The following is a 17,735-nucleotide window of genomic DNA, read 5'->3' on the forward strand; positions in this document are numbered from 1 at the left end:
TCTAGAGATCAGCACTATTCAATGCACGGGTGATTTCCTCTTGTTTAACATGGAAGATAACTGAGGAAGAAAGCATAATAGATGAAAGATTTTGGGGAACAGTTTTTAAATACAAGTGGCTAGCAGGCATGTGATTCAAATTTGAATGAAACAAAAACTTCTAACAAAAACCAGGCACTTACTATGTTCCTGACCCACTGCTAGGAGTTTTAAATTTTAACTCTAATTCATAATGGGGAATCTATGAGGGATCCATTTTATACATGAAGAAACTGAGGAAGCTTAGGAAGGTTAAATAATGTGCCCAAGGTTATATTGTTATTAAGCTGAGGCTCAGGATTCAGAAACCAGGCAGAAAAGCTCCAAGGACCCAACATTTTTGGCACCAAGGACCGGTTTCGTGGAAGACAAATTCTCCATGGACTAGGATGGGGGAATGGTTTTAGGATAATCCAAGCACAATACATTTACTGTGCACTTTATTTCTATCATTATTACATCAGCTCCATCTTAGATCATTAGACATTAGATCCCGGAGGCTGGGGTCCCCTGCTTTCAATGACCAATGATTGGCTGGCTGGCCCTCTGGATAAATGAATGGTTTTGGATAAATATAAGACTTAGTTTTTAGATGATATCAAACAAATTTCAGCTCATTCGAAACTTTTTTGGTTCCAAGCTGATTTTAATGATGTTAAACAAATACTGATTTTTCTCAAACGGGCCAGTTGCAGTGATGTCTCCTCTAAAGCGTCTACACCTCATTAAGTTGTTAGACAGCCTAATCTCTCATTAGTTTCCAGAAACTTGCTACACATGGAGTCACCTGTCCCAACCTAGAAGAGCTGGCTATTTGTGCTGCTCATTCCTTAGCTGCTCATCTATGTGCCAAATTGATGCTGTACATTATTTATTTACCTCTCATTAGGAACAAGGCCAGAGCACCATCCAATTCTCAGAGCACAACACCCCAGAGCTTGCTCACTTACAATTGCACATCAAATAATGCTAAGGTTTGTTAAAATACCACATGCTGGCAAAAATTTTCAATAATTACTACAAATATTCACCAGAGGGGAGGATGTTTATTCATTTGTTTAATTTCTAATAATGTTTTCTACTATGGTAATATTTTGTTAGTCTCTCTTACATTTAATTTGGAATAGGACCAATTGAATTTATGCTTTTAAACAACAACAAAAAAAACATTTAGCATCTCATTCATGTTATTTGTTCTTAGATTTGGTACCCATACAGTCTGTTGGCTGTGTTATTTTCTAATGAGAATTTTATAAAATGCCTTGGAGGCTCATTACAATTTGAGCTTCTTTCTTTCCATTCAAATGAGCCCCATTTAAAAATGTTGCATTTCTTGCCATTAATTGAGTGTTGGTTCTGGATAACACAGACTTTTCTTCATCAAGTGTATGCCACTTATGGACCTGGGAGTGTCAGCCATGTGTGGGATTCTAAAGTTCACCCTTCTAACCTAAGAAATTCTCCTTCCATTCTTTTCTTTTAATATGTTTCCTGGCTCTCAACAATGAAAGTAAATATTGATATCAGTATATCATGTTTAATACTCCTAGAGATTCATATGCCGCCGTATGTTATATTGTGTATTTTTTTTTTTTTTTTTACTTTACTGAGCAACTTTCTTGTTTTCTTTCCAGGTTTGTTGAAGTATAATTGACAAAAAAAGTCATAATATATTTAAAGTATATAACCAGGGGGGGAAGAGGGGAGGAATAAATTGGGAGCTTGGGATTGACATACCACCTGCATGTGTGATGTGCCTGCTGAGCAGTGTCTGACTCTTTGTGACACCATGAACTATAGCCTGCCAGGCTCCTCTGTCCATGGAATTTTCCAGGCAGGAATTCTTGAGGGTGTTGCCATTTCCTACCCGAGGGGATCTTCCTGATCCAGGGATTGAACCCATGTCTCTTGCTTCTCCTGCATGGCAGGGGGATTTTTACCACTGGGCCATCTGGAAAGTCCAACACTACTATATACAAAATAGATAACTATTAAGGACCTGTATTTATTTGCATTGTTTACTTAAGAAGGCTTTCTTATCTCTCCTTGCAATTCTCTAGAACCCTGCATTCAGTTGGGTATATCTTTCGCTTTCTCCTTTGCCTTTCACTTCTCTTCTTTTCTCAGCTATTCTTACAAATAGCCTTACAGCCTCCTCAGACAACCATTTTGCCTTCTTGCACATCTTTTTCTTTGGGATTGTTTTGGTCACTGCCTCCTGTACAAAGTTACAAACCTCTGTCCATAGTTCTTTAGGCATTCTATCTACCAGATATAATCCCTTGAATCTATTTGTTACCTCTACTGTATAATTGTAAGGGATTTGAGTATACATGATTGGTATAGTAGTTTTCCCTACTTTCTTCAATTTAAGCCTGAATTTTGCAATAAAGAGCTCATGACCTGAGCCACAGTCAGCTCCCAGTCTTGTTTTTGCTGACTGTATACAGCTTCTCCAAATTTGGCTGCAAAGAATATAATCAATCTGCTTTCAGTACTGACCATCTGGTGATGTCCGTGTGCAGAGTCATTTCTTGTGTTGTTGGAAGAAGGTGTTTGCTATGACCAGTGCATTCTCTTGTCAAAATTCTGCTAGCCTTTTCCCTGCTTCATTTTGTACTCCCAAGACCAGACTTAACTGTTACTCTCCCAGGTATCTCTTGACTTCCTACTTTTACATTCCAATCTCCAATGATGAAAAGGACATCTTTCTCTGGAATTAGTTCTAGAAGGTTTGTAGGTCTTCATAGAATCGTTCAACTGCACATTCTTCATCATTAGTGCTGGGGGCATAGACTTGGATTACTGTGATATTGAATGGTTTGCTTTAGAAATAAACGGAGATCATGCTGTCATTTTTGAGACTGCACCCCCGTACTGCATTTTGGTTTCTTTTTCTGACTGTGAGGGCTACCCGTTTCTTTTAAGGGATTTTTGGCCACGGTAGTAGATATAATGGTCATCTGTATTAAATTTGCCCACTCCCAACCATTTGAGTCCACTGATTCCTAAAGTGTTGATGTTCGCTCTTCAAGAAAATTGGAGATGCCAAGGGAACACTTCATGCAAAGATAGGCACAATAAAGGACAGAAACAGCAAGAACTTAACAGAAGCAGAAGAGATTAAGAGGAGGTGGTAAGAATACACAGAATAACTGTGCAAAAAAAGATCTTAATGACCAGGATAACCACAGTGGTGTGGTCACTCATCCAGAGCCAGACATTCTGGAGTGTGAAGTCAAGCAGGCCTTAGGAAGCATTACTACAAACAAAACTAGTGGACGGAATGGGATTCCAGCTGAGCTATTTCAAGTCTTAAAAGATGATGCTGTTACAGTGTTCTACTCAATATGCTGCAAGTTTGGAAAACTCAGCAGTGGCAACCTGACTGGAAAAGGTTAAGTTTTCATTCCAATCCCAAAGAAAGGCAATGACAAAGAAAGTTCAAACTACCATACAATTATGCTCACTTCACATGCTAGAAAATCCTTCAAGCTAGGCTTTAGCAGTATGAGAACTGAGAACTTCTAGATGTACAAGCTGGATTTAGAAAAGGCAGAGGAATCAGAGATCAGATTGCCAATATCCATTGGATCATAGACAAAGCAAGGGAATTTCAGAAAAACATCTACTTCTGCTTCATTGACTATGCTAAAGCCTTTGATTGTGTGGATCACAACAAACTGGAAAATTCTTAAAGAAATGGGAATACCAGACCACCTGATCTGCCTCCTGAGAAATCTGTATGTAGGTCAAGAAGCAACAGTTAGAACTGGAACAACAGACTGGTTCCAAATTTTGAAAGAAGTACGTCAAGGCAAAATATTGTTACCCTTTTTATTTAACTTATGTGCAGAGTACATCATGCGAAATGCCAGGCTGTATTGAGCACAAGCTGGAATCAAGATTGCTGGGGAAAATATCACCAATCTCAGACATGCCACTCTTGGCAGAAAGTGAAGAGGAACTAGAGAGACTCTTGATGAAGATGAAAGAGGAAAGTGAAAGAGCTGGCCTAAAACTCAACATTAAAAAAATGAAGATCATGGCATTCAGTCCCATCAGTTTATGGCAAATAGATCAGGAAAAAGTGGAAACAGTGGCAGGTTTTATTTTCTTGGGCTCCAAAATCACTGCACACCATGACTGCAGCCACACAACTAAAAGATGCTTGCTCCTTGGAAGAAAAGCTAGAGCAAACCTAGACAGCACATTAGAAAAGCAGAGATATTACTTTGCTGACAAAAGTCCATGTAGTTAAAGCTATGGTTTTTCCAGTAATCATGTACAGATGACAGAGCTGGACCATAAAGAAGGCTGAGGGCCAAAGAACTGATGCTTTCATACTGTGGTGCTGGAGAAGATTCTTGAGAGTCCCTTGGGCAGAAAGGAGAGACAGTCAATCCTAAAGGAAATCAGTCTTGAATATTCATTGGAAGGACTTATGCTCAAGCTAAAGCTCCAATACTTTGGTCAGCTGACGTGAAGAACCAACTCGTTGAAAAAGACCCCAATGCTGGGAAAGATTGAGAGCAGGAGGAGAAGAGGGTGACAGAGGATGAGATGGTTGGATGTCATCATCGACTAAATGAACATGTGTCTGAGCAAACTCCAGGAGATAGTGAACGACAGGGAATTCTGGGGTGCAAAAGTTCATGCAGTCAGAAAGTGTTGGGAATGACTTAGTGACTGAACAAATAAGGACCTACTGTATAGCACAGGGAACTCTATTCAGTACTCAATAATGACCTATATGGGAAAAGAATCTAAAAAACAATGTATATACATTACATGTATAAGTGACTTATTTAGCTGTACAACCACAACTAACACATTGTGCACCAACTATATCACAATAAAAAGTTTTTTAAAAATAAAATTAAGTATATGATGTAATGATTTGCTATATTTATACATTGTGAAATGCTTCCATTTATTCATTTCACATAGTTACCTTTTATGAGAACATTTGAAATCTAATTTTTCAGTAAATTTCACATATGCAAACAGTATTATTTTATATAGTCACCCTCATGTACATTAGATCTTCAGAACTTATTCCTCTTATAACTGAACTGTGTACCCTTTAAGCAACTTCTCCTCATTTTCCTAGCCTATATCTTATAATATTTGTATTAAGCCTGAGAGTATTACTATTATTCTTCTGAGGAAACTGAGATCAGAGATGTCAGGCAACTTGTCAGTCATCACCCAGCTGGAAATGTGAGAGTTTATATACAAACACATACCTCATGACTGAAAAAACCCCTTCAGTTTCTCCACCCCCCTAAGGTACACTAACATTTATAGTGCTTTTCTACCTCATTCCAAGGCGCACATTCAATATGGGAACAGCTATTACTACTTCCCTGATAGCTCAGTTGGTAAAGAATCCGCCTCCAATGCAAGAGACCCCAGATCATCCCTGGGTTGGGAAGATCTGCCAGAGAAGAGATAGGCTACCCACTCCAGTATTCTGGCATGGAGAATTCCATGGACTGTATAGTCCATGGGGTCGCAAAGAGTCAGACATAACTGATCAACTTTCACTTGACTTCATTACTACTAAAAATCTGTGTCTCCAATGACTTAACCAATTGTTTCTACTTCTACAGATTGTACCTCACAGAAAAAGTCTCAATGATCTTCCACTAGAATTGCTCCCAGTATTTATATCTGTTCAGTCGCTCAGTCATGTCCAACTATTTGGGATCCCATGGACTGCAGCACACCAGACTTCTGTGTCCTTCACTATCTCTGACAGTTTGCTCAAACTCATGTCCATTGAGTTGGTGATGCCATCCAACCATCTCATCCTCAATAGTCCCTTTCTCCTCCCACCTTCAATCTTTCCCAACATCAGGGTCTTTACAAATGAGTCAGTTCTTTGCATCAGGTGGCCAAAGTATTGGAGTTTCAGCTTCAACATCAGTCCTTCCAATGTATTCAGCAATGAATTCTTTTAGGATGGACTGGTTGGATCTCCTTTCAGTCCAAGAAGACTCTCAAGAGTCATCTCCAACACCACAGTTCAAAAGCATCAATTCTTCGGTTCTCAGCTTTCTTTATAGTCCAACTCTCACATCCATACATGACTACTGGAAAAACCATAGCTTTGACTAGATCCACATTTCTTGGCAAAGTAATGTCTCTGCTTTTTAATGTGCTGTCTAGGTTGGTCATAAATTATCTTCCAAGGAGCAAATATCTTTTAATTTCATGGCTGCAATCACCATCTGCAGTGATTTTGGAGCCCAAGAAAATAAAATCTGGCACTATTTCCAATGTTTCGACGTTTATTTGCCATGAAGTAATGGGACCAGATGCCATGATGTTAGTTTTCTGAATGCTGAGTTTTAAGCCAACTTTTCCACTCTCCTCTTTCACTTTCATCATGAGGCTCTTTAGTTCTTCTTCCCTTTCTGCCATAAAGGTGGTGCCATCTGCATATCTGAGGTTACTGATATTTCTCCCTGCAATCTTGATTCCAGCTTGTGCTTCATCCCAGCCCAGTGTTTCTCATGATGTACTCTGCATATAAGTTAAATAAGCAGGGTGACAATATACAGCCTTGACATACTCCTTTTCCGATTTGAAGCCAGTCTGTTGTTTCATGTCCAGTTCTAACTGTTGCTTCCTGATTTCTCAGGAGGCAGGTCAGGTGGTCTGGGATTCCCATCTCTTGAAGTATTTTCCACAGTTTGTTGTGATCCACACAGTCAAAGGCTTTGGAATAGTCAATAAAGAAAAAGTAGACGTTTTTTCTGGAACTCTCTTGCTTTTTGATGATCCAACAGATGTTGGCAATTTGATATCTGCTGCCTCTGCCTTTTCTAAATTCAGCTTGAACATCTCAAGTTCACGGTTCATGTAGTGTTGAAGCCTGGGTTGGATAATTTTGAGCATTACTTTGCTAGTGTGTGAGATGAGTGCAATCGTGCGGTAGTTTGAGCATTCTTTGGCATTGCCTTTCTTTGGGATTGGAATGAAAACTGACCTTTTCCAGTCCTGTGGCCACTGCTGAGTTTTCCATATTTGCTGGCGTATTCAGTACAGCACTTTCACAGCATCATCTTTTAGGATTTGAAGTAGCTCAACTGGAATTCCATCACCTCCACTAGCTGTGTTCTTAGTGATGATTCCTAAGGCCCACTTGACTTCGCATTCCAGGATGTCTGGCTCGAGGTGAGTGATCACACCATCGTGATTATCTGGGTCATGAAGATCTGTTTTGTGTAGTTCTTCTGTGTATTCTTGCCACCTCTTCTTAATATCTTCTGCTTCTGTTAGGTCCATACTGTTTCTTTCCTTTATTGTGCCCATCTTTGCATGAAATGTTCCCTTGGTATCTCTAATTTTCTTGAAGAGATCTCTAGTCTTTCCCATTCTATTGTTTCCCTCTATTTTTTTTGCATTGATCATTAAGGAAGGCTTTCTTATCTCTCCTTGCTATTGTTTGGAACTCTGCATTCAAATAGGTATATCTTTCCCTTTTTTCTTTGCCTTTCACTTTTCTTTTCATAGCTATTTGTAAGGCCTCCTCAGACAACCATTTTGCCTTTTTGCATTTCTTTTTCTTGAGGATGGTCTTGATCCCTGTCTCCTGTACAATGTCATGGACCTCTGTCCGTAGTTCTTCAGGCACTCTATCAGACCTAATCCCTTGAATCTTTTTGTCACTTCCAATGTATAGTCGTAAGGGATTTGATTTAGGTCATACCTGAATGGTCTACTCGTTTTCCCTACTTCCTTCAATTTATGTCTGAATTTGGCAATAAAGGGCTCATGATCTGAGCTATAGTCAGCTCCCGGTCTTGTTTTTGCTGACTGTATAGAGCTTCTCCATCTTTGGCTGCAAAGAATATAATCAATCTGATTTTGGTATTGACCATCTGGTGATGTCCATGTGTAGAGTCTTCTCTTGTGTTGTTGGAAGAGGGTGTTTGCTATGATCAGTGCATTCTCTTGGCAAAACTCTGTTATCCTTTGACCTGCTTAATTCTGTACTCCAAGGCCAAATATGCCTGTTACTCTAGGTATTTCTTGACTTCCTACTTTTGCATTACAGTCCCCTGTGAGGAAAAGGACATCTTTTTTGGGTGTTAGTTCTACAAGATCTTGTAGGTCATCACAGAACTGTTCAACTTCAGCTTCTTCAGCATTATTGGTTGGGGCATATACTTGGATTACTGTGATATTGAATGGTTTACTTTGGAAATGAACAGAGATCATTCTGTCATTTTTGAGATTGCATCCAAATACTGCATTTTGGACTCTTTTTTTTACTATGATGGCTACTCCATTTCTTCTAAGGGATTCTTGCCCACAGTAGTAGGTATAATGGTCATCTGAGTTAGGTTCACCCATGCCAGTCTTTTAGTTTGCTGATTCCTAAAATGTCGATGTTCTCTCTTGCCATCTCCTGTTTGACCACTTCCAATTTGCCTTGATTTGTGTTGATCTAACATTCCAGGTTCCTATGCAATATTGCTCTTTACAGCATCAGACTTTACTTCCATCACCAGTCACATCCACAACTGGGTGTTGTTTTTGCTTTGGCTCCATCTCTTCATTCTTTCTGGAGTTATTTCTCCACTGATCTCCAGTAGCATATTGTACACCTACTGACCTGGGGAGTTCATCTTTCAGTGTCCTATCTTTTTACCTTTTAATACTGTTCATGGGATTCTCAAGGCAAGAATATTGAAGTGATTTGCCATTCCCCTCTCCAGTTGACCACGTTTTGTCAGGACTCTCCACCGTGACGTGTCCATGTTGGCTGGGACTACAGGGCATGACTCATAGTTTCATTGAGTTAGACAAGGCTGTCGTCCTTGTGATCAGATTGGTTAGTTTTCTGTGACTGTGATTTTCAGTCTGTCTGCCCTCTGATGGAGAAGGATAAGAGGCTTGTGGAAGGTTCCTGATGGGAGAGACTGACTGAGGGGGAAACTGGGTCTTGTTCTGATGTGGGGGACCATGCTCAGTAAATTGTTAATCCAATTTTCTGTTGAAGGGCGGGGCTGTGTTCCCTCCCTGTTATTTGACCTGAGGCCAAACTATGTCGAGGACTTCCCTGGTGGCTCAGATGGTAAAGCATCTGCCTACAATGTGGGAGACCTGGGTTCAACCCCTGGGTCAGAAGATCCTCTGGAGAAGGAAATGGCACCCCACTCCAGTATTCTTGCCTGGAAAATCCCATGGGCAGAGGAGCCTGGTAGGCTACAGTCCATGGGGTCACAAAGGGTCGGACATGACTGAGTGACTAAACTTTTTTAGGCTATAGAATAAGTAGCACTGTTATTTCTTTTTCTTCTATAATTTTCCTATTCCTTTATCTATGATTCTTTCCTAAGAACAATTCATAGTTTTCTTAGTTATTATACACACCTTCTTTGATCATATTCTGCTTTATGTGGAAAAGGAATAGTACAGAGTAGAATAGTATTAGCATCCACCAATTTCTCAACACTCTGCTCTTATTAATGCTGTTCAACAGGGAAGGGATTTTTTTGTCTTGTTTTGTTTGGTAGATGCATCACATAGTTAACTCCTGTTCCTTGTACTGTGGGCTGAGTCTTCTAAGTCATTCTTGTGTGTTTTGCTAATGAGACATTCTTCCCTCTAGTCTACATTTGGACAGTTAATGGGGGAATATATTGAATCAGACACCTTTTATGCATTGTTTCAGACACTCAGTGCCTGCAGCTGCTGCTGTGGAGGTTTTTACACCTGAAGGTCAGCCAAGCCCAAGGGCATTTCACCTGTGTCCCTGTCTCTCCCTTCTCCCCCAGGATTTTCCCACTGACATGGAGGGATGGGTCTCACTTGGTCCCCTTGTTTGTGCAGGTCAGGAATGTGAAGGAGTTAATACATTATGCAATGAATTTTGACCAATAGGGTACCGGCATTGATGGATAAAGTCTTCCCCCAGATAAATCACCTAAGATGAAGTTTATGCAACTTATCTGTGCATAGTTCCAGAAGATCAAATAGTCATTTTCAGTGGTACCAGCTCAATAAACACCTTGAATTGGCCTCCCCTCCTGCTGGTCTCCCCCTCCTTTTTGCTCATCTTTGTCTCTCTAGTTTTATTTCTTAATAAAATACTAGTGACATATAAGCCTTGGGCTCAGACTCTGCTTTCTGAGGGATTCTCTAAGATCAATTAGAGAATGTTAACATTAACATTCCCTCTCGAAAGTTTACTCTATTTTAGATTTGAAGTGTTCCAATTTTTAAGAGATTCTTTCATCTAGAATATTTGTTCTTATTTTCATTTTCATATGCTTGATTTAAAAAGTAAAGGATTTTCAAATATATAAGGCATTGACCATTATAATACTAACTGAAAACTGTATGATTTGACAATTATTTTTAGTATTGAGATGTTTCTATCCCAATAATACTTATTTATGGAGGAAGAAGAGTGAATAGTAGTTCTGTAGATTTAGTACTTATAGTGGATGAACTTCAAGGGAAATATTTTCACTGCAAAGATTCCAAATTAAAGTAGGTTCATCAGAAGAATTCAAAGACTCACTGACTCTGCTCTTTATAGGTAGTGTTAGTTGTTCAGTCATGTCTGACTCTGCGATCCTATGGATGGTAGCTCTCCAGGCTCCTCTGTCCATGGAATTCTTCAGGTAATAATACTGAAGTGGGTTGCCATTTCCTTCTCCAGGACTCTTATAGGTACAGCTTTTCATTCTTCAGATTGTATTTGCCAAACCATAACAGCTTCTAGGATCTGTTCTAACTTTAGTGATAGGACTATCATCAATGATAATTTTCTGTTTTAGAAAGTACTGTACATCTGATTACAGGCTGCTTATTGTTGTGAAGGGCTTCCCTGGGGCTCAGCTGGTAAAGAATCCACCTGCAATGTGGGAGACCTGGGTTCAATCCCTGGGTTGGGAAGATAAGCCGGAGAAGGGCATGGCAAGCCACTCCAGTATTCCGGCTTGGAGAAGCCCATGGACTATTCCATGGAGTCACAAAGAGTCAGACACGACTGAGTGACTTTCACTTTCATTGATGTTAAAATTAAACCTGCAACCTATTAAGCTTAACATTTGCTTAAAGGATGTAGATAGAAGTATTTTTAGATATTTTCTAATTCTTGCTTCTCACTTACTCTTTTCAAATAAAAGGAAACTGAGAAGCAGAGAGTTAGGGCAGCCTGTTCTGGGTCACCAGTAATAATTAACAGCAGAACTTGGACTAGATGACTAGACCCAAGGACTTTTTCATCACACTAGTTTTTGAGCTTTAAAAGAGTAAAAGCTTTTTGTTCTATTCTGAGGAATTCCCACTGGGAATAGTCCATTAAACTACAGAAATGTGGCTGAGAAGAAAGAACAATTTGTGAAAACTGTCTCTGGTATTTTAGCATTTTAAGTCTCTTTTTAACCCTTGAATATAGGATTCCACTCTTATTCTCAAATACTATAATCTATTTAACCCCCAATCCTGAAAGCTGTAGCTTGAAGAATTTATCCTGAATCTGAATAGTCTCACTTTCTACCTCCCTAAACAATACTCTAAAAAACAACAACAACAAAATCTGTCATGTCCCTTAACTGGTCTCTCTCCAATCTTTGTTGCAACCTATAGAGATTATTTGCATAGCAGTGAATGTGGTCTAACTGTAAATTTAACCATGCCATTCCTTTGCTAAAATTTCCAAATGGCTTCACATTCAAATTTAAAGATGGCCACCAAGGTTCTGTTTGGTTTGCCCTTTCCTATCTCTCCAATCTCTCCTCACCTGGAACTTCCTCCTCACTCCTTTTACAGTAGCCAACATGGCTGTTTACTATTCTTCAAACAGATCAATTTTGTTCCCATTTCAGTGTCTTTTTGTTTGATGTTCCCTCTTCCTGGAGCTCCTCTCACAGATTTTCATTCTTTGCTCCTTTGTAACTTCAGGTATCTGCTCATGTCAGTTTCTCTGAGTCCTTTCCTGGCCATCTATCACCTTCTTTCTCCTCTCTGTACTCTTATTGTATTCCTTCTTTACAGCAATTATCACTAGTTGAAGTTAGATGATAAGGTAGCTGAAGTCACTCAGTCGTGTCTGACTCTTTGTGACCCCATGGACTATACCCCGCCAGGCTCCTCCATCCATGGGATTCTCCAGGCAAGAATACCAGAGGGGGTTGCTGTAAGGCAGCTAAATATATGCATTTTGTGTCTTGTTTACTAGAGCCTATGTAACCAGGGAATTTGTATAGTTTATGTCAGTACCTGCAGCTCCTAAAATGCCTGGTACAGAGATAGTGATGAAAAAAATGTTTGCTGAATGAATGAATGCATAAGGTTATAAATCTTTACTACAGAGAAGCCATTTTCTTCAAACATATGCCATTATGATTTTACTTCCCATTCTCCAGCACTTATCCTGTTAACTAACTGAACAATCCACCATTAATAGAGAGTCAATCAAGAAAGCCAGTCTCTAGTTCAAGCCATTAGAGAGCATTGAATTATCCCATGCATTAGAATGCCTGGAACTTGAATGTCAAAGCCATTTGGCTGCATGTTATTTACTGCTTTTGGACCATAGAGTTGGCTGTATTCAAATGATCTCATAATAGCAGAAGAGCTCAGAGATGGCCCATCATCATTATATTATTACTTTACACTCCGTGGGTGATATCTAATTAGTCCCCACAGAATTCTAGGTTGGGAGCAGAGGTAACTGAAAAGACTCGGAGAGAGACATCATCATGGGTGCTTTAATGTATGAGTGAGACTATGTTTTAAAAAAAGCAGGCTATCTTCTCCCTCTTAGACCTCTGTGTGTTTGTGCTCAGTGTGTCTAGCTTATATTCACTGGCCAAATAGTAGAGTGTGTCCTCACCTATTTGTATTTCTTAATTTTAGAAACTGGAGTTTATCAGTAAGGTATTACGCAATAAAAAGTTTTCTAACTGAACATTCAATGATGTACTGTCAGAGGGTGGGGACTGTTCCAGGGAATGGAAGAATTTTAGAGGTGATATAACATAGTGGATAGCTGGATTCAACCAAACCGAATTCAACTCCTGGCCCTTACATTTCCAGCTCTACTTGTTTAGGCAACTAGGTTGAACATGTTTGAGACTCACCATCTTTGTCTCATTCCAGTCATCACAACACTCCACAAGGTGGGTGCTACTGTTTTCTCAGCCTTGACTAGAATGAGACAATGCATGAAAGCAGTTAGAGCAATGGCTGGCACACTAAGAATGCTTATTTATATCATCTCTATTAGTTTTTAAGCATCAATCAATAGGTATTAGCTGAAGGACATGCTACATTAACATAATGTAGTTGAGATTCTGGAGAATATGAATTTATGATCACCTGGGTAAAACAAAGTATATGTAACCTAAGTAAAATACAATGATAAAAATTGTAAATACACTAAAAGATATGGTAATGGATGTAAGGTGCAAGACAGCTTTAGATTAACATGATTTGGTCTGTCTCACAAAGGAGGATGAAGGGATGAACTTCAAGGAGCATTGATAGAAAGTTGAGGCTTAGGAAGTTAGAAGTAAAGAGAGTTTTCAGTGGGAGAAATTATGCCAGTTTCAAATTCTTGTATCTAAGTTCATTGCTCTTTGTTTCACATTTGCTCCTGTTGAATACAGACTCCTTGGAGACTTCCACTTTGGACATGACTTTGTTTGCCTCATTCTGGTGCCAAATGCACCTGAGAATAAGAGATTTATATTTATTCAGGGCTTTTATTTTACAGAAAAACATCTAACACCTTATTTTCACATATCTGAAAATTCAAATGTTCCTTACAGTTAGTTTTAGTTCTTTGTATCATAGAAGTTAATTGAATGGATGCAAAAGATTAAGTGTATTAAAGCCATGAATAAGTGAGCTTATCCTTTCAGGGGAAAAATGACCTTGCTTCTAAACCACACAGAAGTAAAAAACAAGTGGATTCATTGCTTTTCCCCCAACATTTCTCCTGTATATACTTTTTTTTTTCTAGTTAAGAACACAAATTACATTACATTATGCTTGTTAAATATTTCAATAAAAAGTGGGACTTTAATACAAAATGCCTGCTCTATCCTGTAAATGGGACTTTTTACAGGGCTTTCATGGAGTGTGACCTCATTCTATTATTAATAACGCACTTTGTGAGTTTTCTTTCATCCATTGATCTTGTAGGAGCATTGCTAACATTAACTAATTAATCCTCTTGTCATCTCTGTGAACAAGGTAAGGCATTTATTTAAAGGCTCACTCTGCTGTGGTGAAACTTGGGCAAAAATTGCTTGACAGTGCATGATGAATGTGTGGGGCCCGGGTGACAGTGAAGAGCTGACTTTTAAAAGAAAAGGGCTGCTCTGACTTTTCTGTCACCAGCCCCCTCCAACTTACAGGCGAGCTGACAACTTTCTCCATATACTCTTATTGCACAAATCTATTCCCATCTGTTTGGAAGGCACAATGCCCACACAGGCGCTGGTCAGACCCTTGGCACTGATCTTGGAAGATGAGCACATTCTGGGCAGTCTGCATCCCCCTGCCACGCTGCATCTGTTTTACCAGATGTCTCACCTCTGGGTCCATTGGTATGCCAGCCCTGTTGCTGCATGTCTATTTACAGCACATCAGCTGCTGTGTAAATGTCAAGCCACAAACTAAATCATAGGGCAGTGTGTGGCGTGTATGTGGCGTGTGTGTGTATGTGGCAAGTGCATGTGTGTGTGTTGGAATGGGGGTTGGCAGACACCTAGAGCATAAGATTCATAACACACTTCCATAATGCAGTCCCCATCAGCCTTCTCATGGTGGCATTTGCTGCAGGGTACAGCTGGGGAATGTTAAGACACCTGGTTTTAGCCATCAAAATGGATGCCTCAAAGTAACTCTGCTACCAGAATCAAATATTATCATTTACATCTTCTACCCTAGAAATATGGATCACAAAGTTAAAATGACCACAACATCTTCTCCGTATAGAAACAATAGTAAGGCATATTAGAGCCCTCCTTAGTGGTTACTTCATATCATCATTCATTCATTTATTCAGCAGGTATCCATTCAGTATACTTTTAATGTATCCAAGTTATTTGGCCCTATAGTAGATGAATAAAGAGCTACAGAGAAATGACAACTGGCCCTTCTCTACATGGGGAAACAAGATCTAAACATTTGACTGAATTGAGTGTCCATAAAAGGTAGTCAGTGGTCGATGTTCAAGAGAGAGTTTTCCGTGGGTTCCAGGGCAAGGGAACAATGCCTTAATGGTGAAGATCAGTCTTTATTACACTAGAAAGAGACAGTGCAAGTATTCTGGACATGAAGGAACAACTCCAAAAATGGCACAAAGGAAGATGTATGTCTGTGTCATATTGTCTGCAGTTAAGTTACTTTACAAATAAATGTGTATAAACAGTGAGACATGTTTGCACTCTGTGGCATATTCATCTATATCCTTGAGCCAGTTAGTTAAAAGCTGAACTTTCATCAATAATGCAAACTTCAAGGAACTCCAAGGGTTTTTAAGTAGCAAATGAACTACCACAAGCAGGAACTGATACATTCAGATGTGGTTACCTGGTGCTTCATATATCTTTGCCAAATCCACACCAGAGAGTTTTTAAAATTAGGCTAGTGATGTGAGAATCTAGAATTTGGTTAGATAGGGTGTATGAGCTCTACCAACCTTTAAGAAGTTTAGGACCCAGCAAAGTTCATTGGGTGTTAATGTGAGTTAATATGAGTTCTGGGGTTTTCTTGGCTTCAGTTCCCTCTACCTCATCCATGACACTGCCACTTAGCTCTGTTACCAAGATAGCTGATCCTGCCATCAGAGTTCATTGTGTCCACCTTGGAAAGAGATTTCTATGCAAGGTGCATATGCCAGGGCAGAGAGTTGGAACTGCTGACATACAGTACAAGTCGTATTTTTGTGCCAATTTTCTAATGGATGTTTGGGTATTCAAGATTTGCTCAACATATTGCTTTATTAGACATAATAATCCTCCCTCCTCAACACTGGAGTTCAGTCACCATCACCAAAAAAACCTTGATATTTGCTCAACAGCAAACTCCCTTATGTGGGTTCTCTGGTATGAAGAAGGTCAGTGGTTGAGTTTATAGCCAACAGGCAGAGGACAAGTAGATGAAGCATAGACTATAAAATGTCTAACTCACTACAATCTTGATGTACACCTATTAGCACTCACTTAGGACAATTAAACAATGATCACACAATTAGCAGAGCTTACATAAATCCCTTCATAAACTCCCATTTTATCTTGTGTTTACTCCAGTTATAAACATTTTGTACTATTCAGATCCATAAATCCACTATTTTTCTGCTGACAGGCTATCTTTCCAAAGTCATGGCTGGTGTCCTGACATTTAGAATAGGAATTGATAGATTTTTGAAACAAGAGTGGTGTCTTCTTCCTTCTGATCCCATAGTGTTTTAATAGATTCAGGCTGAAGTCCTGTTCTCTATACCATCTTTCCCTTAAATTTTAGTAATCTTTTATTCTCAGGAATAAAAATTCAAATTAAGGTCACAAATGTTGCCAGCTTTATTTAAAGGCTAAATTTTGACTTTTGACATATAGATTCCAGCTTGTCAATCCCTAGACTTTTTGCTTGATATTCATTTTCCTATTTCCCTCCCCCGCCTTACATGGGGGAGTTTTAAACCCAAGGAATTTAGTGCTAAGGCTGAATCCAGGTGAAATTCTGCTATGTGCCAACTCTTCCAGTAATTCTCCCAATTTCTTAGAGATTTCTGTAATCATGTATTGACTATCATCTGTGGGTGGATTATTTAAACAGTAAATGTATGAGAAGCTGGTTTTCAATCATGTAAATCAGTTTTTTGTCTTATGTGCCTTCTACTTATCCTTTAAAAAAAATTATGGCTCTTTTTCTAGCACCAAATCATAGTACATGATTATAAGATATTCTATAGGCCATTAACTGTGTGTATATACGTATATATATATGTGTGTGTGTGTGTGTGTATATATATCATCACATTTTTGAAGACTATGGCTGGTATTAACTATTTTGACAATAAGCCTGTTGAAAATGTCAAATTGGGTTCATTCAAAGGACAAACGTGAAGAATTTTTGTATGGCATACAGTCCTAGAAGACATCATTTAAGAAAATTCCCAAATCACAGAGCTGAGACAGACCTCACCCAGTTGCTGATTCCATTCTTAAAACATTAATCTCTGAACAGCAGCTAATGTGGATGATAAGTGCTTTTTTAAATGTGACAATTTGACAACTATCCTGGTCTATGTTGAAGTGGTAGTAGAAAGAAATATTAATAGAACACGTACTTAAGTTTCAGAAATGATCAGGAAAAGTATTGTAGGAGGGCAAGAGGAAGCAATAGGAGTTAAGGGTAAAAGAATTTCTCATTCCAGCCCCACCATAACGGAGTCTTAGCAGTTTTAGCTCTAAGATAGGAATCAAAATACCTATGTCACAAGGCTGATAATGAGACAAAAATCAGATACAACATGCAGAGGACACTGAAGATTGGTATACGTGTGTACGTGCTAAGTTGCTTTAGTTGTGTCCAACTCTTTGCGATCTTATGGACTGTAGCCCTCCAGGCTCCTCTGTCCATGGAATTCTCTAAGCAAGAATACTGGAGTTGGTTGCCATTTCCTACTCCAGGGGATCTTCCCAACCCAGGGA

General features: G+C 39.2%; 1 protein-coding gene and 1 long non-coding RNA gene across 7 annotated transcripts in view; both read right to left on the reverse strand.

Moving 5' to 3' along the window:
• LOC145539478 (uncharacterized) overlaps positions 1 to 17,735 on the reverse strand; it is a 702,259-nt gene that overhangs the window by 566,713 nt on the left and 117,811 nt on the right. The window lies entirely within an intron of this gene.
• LOC145539479 (uncharacterized) lies at positions 1,512 to 8,571 on the reverse strand. The gene is made up of 2 exons (XR_014077855.1): positions 7,503 to 8,571; positions 1,512 to 3,098 (listed from the first exon to the last, which is right to left on the reverse strand). It is a non-coding gene; the product is annotated as an uncharacterized LOC145539479 (long non-coding RNA).

The sequence above is a fragment of the Giraffa tippelskirchi genome, chromosome 2 (assembly GCF_054371585.1).
Source record: "Giraffa tippelskirchi isolate mGirTip1 chromosome 2, T2T-mGirTip1v1.2.pri, whole genome shotgun sequence".
Classification (NCBI taxonomy): domain Eukaryota; kingdom Metazoa; phylum Chordata; class Mammalia; order Artiodactyla; family Giraffidae; genus Giraffa; species Giraffa tippelskirchi.